The 6449-nt window shown below is 41.8% G+C and overlaps 1 protein-coding gene across 6 annotated transcripts in view; it reads right to left on the minus strand.

The window, feature by feature from the left end:
• CENPK (centromere protein K) overlaps nucleotides 1-6316 on the minus strand; it is a 72075-nt gene extending 65759 nt beyond the window's left edge. For 5 of the 6 annotated variants that reach the window (XM_087443340.1, XM_087443342.1, XM_087443341.1 and 2 more), the window contains exons 1-2: nucleotides 6244-6316; nucleotides 4199-4255 (exon numbers count right to left, since the gene is read on the minus strand). The gene's annotated coding sequence lies outside the window, so the exon portion shown is untranslated. The other variant, XM_087443339.1, reaches the window with a different exon arrangement.
• Nucleotides 6317-6449: the final 133 nt, after the last annotated feature.

The raw sequence follows: 6449 nt of genomic DNA on the forward strand, positions 1-6449 counted from the left end.
TCTGACTGCTTTTATAAATAGAATACAATGGAAATGACGCCACATGCCTTCCAAGACTAAGTCACCAAAGGCAATATAGCTTACATCTGTCTCTCTCTCGGAACACTCACCCTTGCAACCCAGCCACATGCTGTGAGGAAGCCCAAATTAACACAAAATGAAGAGATCACACAGAGAAGCGCATGTAGAAAGAAACTGAGGTTCCCAGCCGAAAGCCAGCATCAACCACCAGACATGCACATGAACAAGTTTCCTGATGATTCAGCCCCCAGGCTTTGAGTCTTCTAGACAAGGGTCCAGACATTGTGGAGCAGAGACAAGCTGCTGTGTCTTGTCTGAACTCTTGATGCACAGAATGGCTGAGCATAATAAATGGTTGTTTTACACTTCTAAGTTTTGGGGTAATTTCTCACAAAATTTCATTAGAGTAAATCACAAAAATGGAGGCCACTGTTAAGATTATAAGAGTAGTTTCAGTAGAATGGTAGGAGTGAAAGCCTGATTGGAGTGGATTCAAGAGAGAATAGAAGGCAAGGAACCGGACATGTCCAGTATATCAAACTTTTTCAAGAATTTTTTCTCTAAAGGAAAAGAGAAATAAGGTACCACCTGGAGGGAGACTGGGGTCAAGACAGAGATTTCTTCTTTTTAAGATGAGAGAAAATACAGCATCTTTATATGATACAGTAAGAGGAAATATTGCTGATGCAGGGGAGAAAGGAGAGAACAAGAAGAATGGGACCTAGTATACAAGTAGAGGGGTTGGCTTTGGATGTACACACAATTCATCTACTTTAATGGGATGGTAAGGCAGAATATTAGGGGCACAGATGTAGGTAGGTGAGTAGATGTGTTGGTAGGAGCTTGTGGAGGTTCTGTTTGGGTTGCTTCTCTCTTCTCAGTGAAATGGTAACTAAGGTCATCAGCTGTGAATGAGGATGGAAACAAAGCATTGGAGGTTTAAGGGCAGAAGAAATGTATAAAACAGATATAAAACAGAATGGGGGGGCTGCCCGGTGGCATAGCAGTTAAGTTCGCGCGCTCCACTTCAGCGGCCCGGGGTTTGCGGGTTCGGATCTGGGGCGCACACCAACGCACCGCCTATCAAGCCATGCTGTGGTGGTGTCCCATACAAAGTAGAGGAAGATGGGCACAGATGTTAGCCCAGGGCCATTCTTCCTCAGCAAAAAGAGGAGGACTGGCATTGGATGTTAGCTCAGGGCTAATCTTCCTCACAAAAAAAAAAGAATAGGAGAGGGTAAAATAATAGGATTACTGGGCAGCACTAAGGGCCCACTTGAGATTAGCAGTCATGAATTTAAAGTGAAACTAGAATATGGTTTATGCTTTCCTCTGTAGTGTAGTAGCAAAAGTATAGAGAGAGACAAAGTGAAAGAATGACAAAGTCTCTCAGGTATGACCATAGGAGTATGTAGCTAAGACAGAGAATATCATCACTGGAGGAAAGGAGGTCAAGAAAAACAGAGGCCAGGTTATTGGAAGGATCATCTACGTGGATATTAAAATCACCAAGAGGGGCCGGCCCGGTGGCGCAAGTGGTTAAGTATGCGCACTCTGCTGCGGCGGCCCAGGGTTCACCAGTTCGGATCCCGGGTGCGCACTGACACACTGCTTGACAAGCCATGCTGTGGCAGCGTCCCATGTAAAGTGGAGAAGATGGGCATAGATGTTAGCCCAGGGACAGTCTTCCTCAGCAAAAAAAAGAGGATTGGCAGATGTTAGCTCAGGGCCGATCCTCCTCACAAAAAAAAAAAAAAAATCACCAAGAATTATGGTAGCAGTGCTGCAGAGTAACAGTGAGCCAGGAGCTAAAAATCTTCAAGGAATGAAGGAGCACGACATAATCGTGCAAGGAGGAATGGCGGGTGGTAGACTCTGACAGCATGAGAGTCATAGTTGGGCAACTTTAAGCAGGTGGACAGAGCAATAAAGAACAATGAGGATGTCTACCCCACAACACCAAAGGCAAATCAGAATAACCCACCACCCCCAAATACTTTTATTCATATGGAACTTAAGTTTTACATAGCTTAATCAATTATTTATCAACAAAGAGGTTTTAAAAAAGACTTAGAGAGATATGTCATGTTCATAGATTGGAAGACTCAATATTATAAACATGTTAATTCCTCCAAAGTTGATCTATCCTCCAAAGTTGATCTATTGAATCTTAATCAAAATTCTAAGTTGTTTTTTTGTGGCACTTGACAAGTTAATTCTAAACTTTATACGGAAATGCAAAGGGCCGAAAAACAGCCCAAGACCCTCATGAAGAATAAGATAGGAAGACTTGCCTTACCAAATGTTAAACTTATTATAAAACTATACTGATTATGATAGTTCAGAATTAGCACATGGACAGGCAAATTAAACAATGGAACACAATACAAAGCCTTTCTAGACTCACACATTTACGGTGAGTGATATATGACAGAAGCGGCAATGCAAATTAAAGGGAAAGAAGAGGGCTGGCCCCATGGCTTAGCAGTTAGGTGCGCATGCTGCGCTACTGGCGGCCAGGGTTCGGATCCCAGGCGCGCACCGACACACCGCTTCTCCGGCCATGCTGGGGCTGCGTCCCACATACAGCAACTGGAAGGATGTGCAACTATGACATACAACTATCTACTGGGGCCCTGGGGAAAAAAAGGAGGAGGATTGGCAATAGATGTTAGCTCAGAGCCAGTCTTCCTCAGCAAAAAGAGGAGGATTAGCACGGATGTTAGCTCAAGGCTGATCTTCCTCACACAAAAAAATAAATAAATAAAAAATAAAGCAAAAGAAGAACAATCCAAATAGGAGTATATTGTATATACTATTCTGCTTTTTTTTTTAACTGTATATTTTGCCCATATAGACTCACCCCTCCTTTTTTTTTTTTTTAACAAACTACATAGTATTTGAGGGGGGAAATAAGCCTAGTTATATACGTTGATCTTTACACCACTCCTCCATCTCTCAAAAAATCCAAACAGAAATCATAAAAACCAACAGGGAGAAAACATGGAGAATTTTTTTTTTTTTTTGATCATGGATTAGGAAAGACCTTTCTAAGCAAAACTAAGTAAAATCTCTATATAAAATTTTTAAAAATTCTGCATGGACAAAGATATCATTAAAAAGTTAAAATTTAAAACCCAAAAACCTAAGAAAAATATCTCTAATATATATGGCACCCAAGACCTAATTTCCTAAATGTATAATGAATGTTTACAAATTTATAAGAAAAAACTAACAACCAATCATTAAAAAACCTAAAAAAGCAATCGCTATAAAAGTCAGGATATCAATTACTTTTGGAGGGAGGGAGAGAAGGCGGTAGGAGGAGCGAGGGGCCTGTGATTGAAGAAGACCAAATGGACAGACTTCTGAGGTGATTATTAAAGTTTTATGTCTGATCTACATGGTGATAAAGGTGTTCACCTTATAACAATTTATGAACTTTACATTTATTTTGTGTGGGGTTTTTTGTATCTGTATTTAACTTTACAATAAAAAGGTAAACAAAAAAAACAATGCAATAGAAATGGGCAAAGGACACAAATAGGGAATTTAAAGAAAAAATGAGAAATACCTTTTAAATATAGAAAAAAATGCATTCTTAACCTTAGTCATAAGTTATAAAATGCAAATTAAATAAGTTATTTTTCATTCAGACTAGCAAAAATGAAAATTTTTATAAGAAACAATATTGGCAAGAGTGTAGAACAACAGGAATGCACTGTTGGTAGACCAGTCACTTTGTAGGATAATAAGCAATATCCATCAAATTTTTTAATTCATTTATCTTTGTTTTTTTTTTTTTAATTGTTATTTATTTATTTTTTCCCCCAAAGCCCCAGTAGATAGTTGTATGTCATAGCTGCACATCCTTCTAGTTGCTGTATGTGGGACGCGGCCCCAGCACGGCTGGAGAAGCAGTGCGTCGGTGCGCGACCGGGATCCGAACCCAGGCTGCCAGCCGGGAGCAAGCGCACTTTACCGCTAAGCCACAGGGCCGGCCCAAATGCATTTATCTTTGACCCAGAAATTCCACTCGTAGTAATAATCCTACAGATAGATATATTTGCATAAGTCTACATAGGTATGCTTACTGTAGCATTATCTATAAAAAACTTTATAAGTGTGAACTCTGCAATCAGACCATCTAGGTTTAAATCCTGGCTTAGATACTTACAAGCCGTGTGACCTTGAGTAAGTCACTTAAACTGTCCGTGCCTCAGTTTCCAGTTATCTGTAAGATGAAGATAATAATATAACTTACCCCATAGAGTTGTTACGACAATTAAATGAGTTAATATATGTAAAGCTCTTAGATCTGTGCCTCACATATAAAGAGCTACATCAGTATTAGCTACTAACTTTACTATTAACAATCTGAATGTCAATCAGTAGAAGACTGGTTAAATAACTTATGCCATATCCAAAAATGTTTACGCTAAACATCTTCCTTGCTATATACAAAAGATATAGTTAAGTTCACAAAGCCATAAACAGTCATTAACGATTTTAGAATATTTTTAAGCAAAAAAGTCAAACATTATATAAATATTTGTTTCAAATATACCTTAACTTAGAAATGAAGTGCAAATTTATCTTTCCCCACTTTGTAGTATACTAATCAACAAAATACATTATCAGTATGCAAAAGTAATGTGAAACTGTGTGCGTGGATAGATATTCAACAGATTAGGTGGACTGGCAGTTCAACGTGGCATTAGAATACAAAGAAAAACATTTAAGAGTTTAACTTTATCCGTTTCCCACATTTTGTATCCTTATATCTACCTTTCTGGAAAGAGAACAAGTCACCTCTTGCGGTCCTCAGTTAGTACTCCAATTCCCAATCATTTACTGAAGAACAATACTGCTGCATTTAGGAATACTACACCACATAACTTTAAAATATCTAATATAAAACCAAAGAAACTCATACTATTATTGAAAAAAGACTAATATTCATGAAATAAAGTAATAGAAAGTACCCATATAATTCTAAGCTGTATTCATGTATCCAACAAACACCTTCCTAATGTGTGCCATTTGTCAGACACTGTGGCCACAGCTGTGTAGGGGAGAAATCTCTGACCTCAGGGAGCTTACATTCTCACTGAGGAGAGACAAAATAAACAAATGGACAACTAAATATCTGATACGATTTCCCGCAGCTAGAAGCGCCACGACGTGGTAAATGACACAACGCAGTGCTTTCAGACTTCAGGACAGCGAAGACGAGAGAAATCTGTCTGGAAGAAAAGGGCCTCGTCCGGTGCTTGGTGCACAGTACTAGCTCCCTTATCGTCCTTATCCTCATTACTATCGCCATGGGCTCTATCGGATGAGAAGCCGTAAGGGTGAAGGCTAGATTTGCTGCGGAAATGCTTTCAAGGCATAAAAACATAAGCCTGGGAGGCAAGGATGAGCACGGCAAATGTGTGAGACACGAGAGAAAGTGGTCTGATTCCAGCAGAAGGCAGAGAAGAAATGCGACTTGCCAGGTAGGATGGGTCACATAACGGGAGCCTTGAACGAGTGCTTACTACGGGCAGTTCCTTCCCTACATCTGGCGTCCACATCAAACCAAAAGGAAAGCAGAGATTTCTCTGGTTTGCAATACGTAACCAGGAGGCTTTTGAGTGGGATTTTGAAAGCAGTGTTTTAGGGCGGTCATTCTGACAAACTGTATTTAACGGATAAAAAAAGGAAGAAATTAAGATGTTAAATTCTACGTTATGTGTTTTTTACCACAATAATTTTTTTTTTGTTTTTAAGAAGACAGCTGAAGTCCAGAAGGCCACTAAGAGAGAGATGGAAGCTTAGCGCAGGGAGAAGGCGGCAGAAGGTTGAAAGGTCCTGCCGTAGGCCACCTAGGTTACTCGGCGTGGCTGGTTCTCTCGCCCGAAAACAGGACCAAGCGCTCGCCACCTTCTTCAGAGAGAGTGGGAGAGACCGAAGAAGCGCAGGGGAGAAGACATGTTTGGAGCCCTTGAGGGGAGGCCCGCCCGTCAACCAGTGCCATCGATTCCCCAGCCCTCCCTCTTTTTCTCCTAAGCCGCGGGGGTCTAGAGCCGACGAGCACGACTCAAGGCCTGGCTGCACGTCGGGTATCCAGGTCCCCGGAGGTAAGGCCCCACCTTTGGGGCTGCAGCTCCATATCGTAGGAGCTGCCAGCCCGGCGGCAAGTTCCAACCGTCACGGTGCCCGCCCTGGCCCTCCTCTTACCACCACAGAGGTGCAGACTTCAGCTCGCCTCAGCCTGGCGAAAACAAGGCTTCCCCGCCCAGGACCCGTGCGCGCGCTGCTTGCTGACTGGATCTGCTCCGACCCGCCCCAGCCAATCCCGAAACTCGCTCGGCCGCTGACGACAGGGCTGCGCCGCTGCTTTGGGATTGGTAGCCGAGCTGTGGGTGTCGCGCCTTCTCTGACGT

The sequence above is a fragment of the Ceratotherium simum genome, chromosome 18, assembly GCF_057802395.1.
Source record: "Ceratotherium simum simum isolate JZ-2026a chromosome 18, ASM5780239v1, whole genome shotgun sequence".
NCBI classification, from domain to species: Eukaryota; Metazoa; Chordata; class Mammalia; order Perissodactyla; family Rhinocerotidae; genus Ceratotherium; species Ceratotherium simum.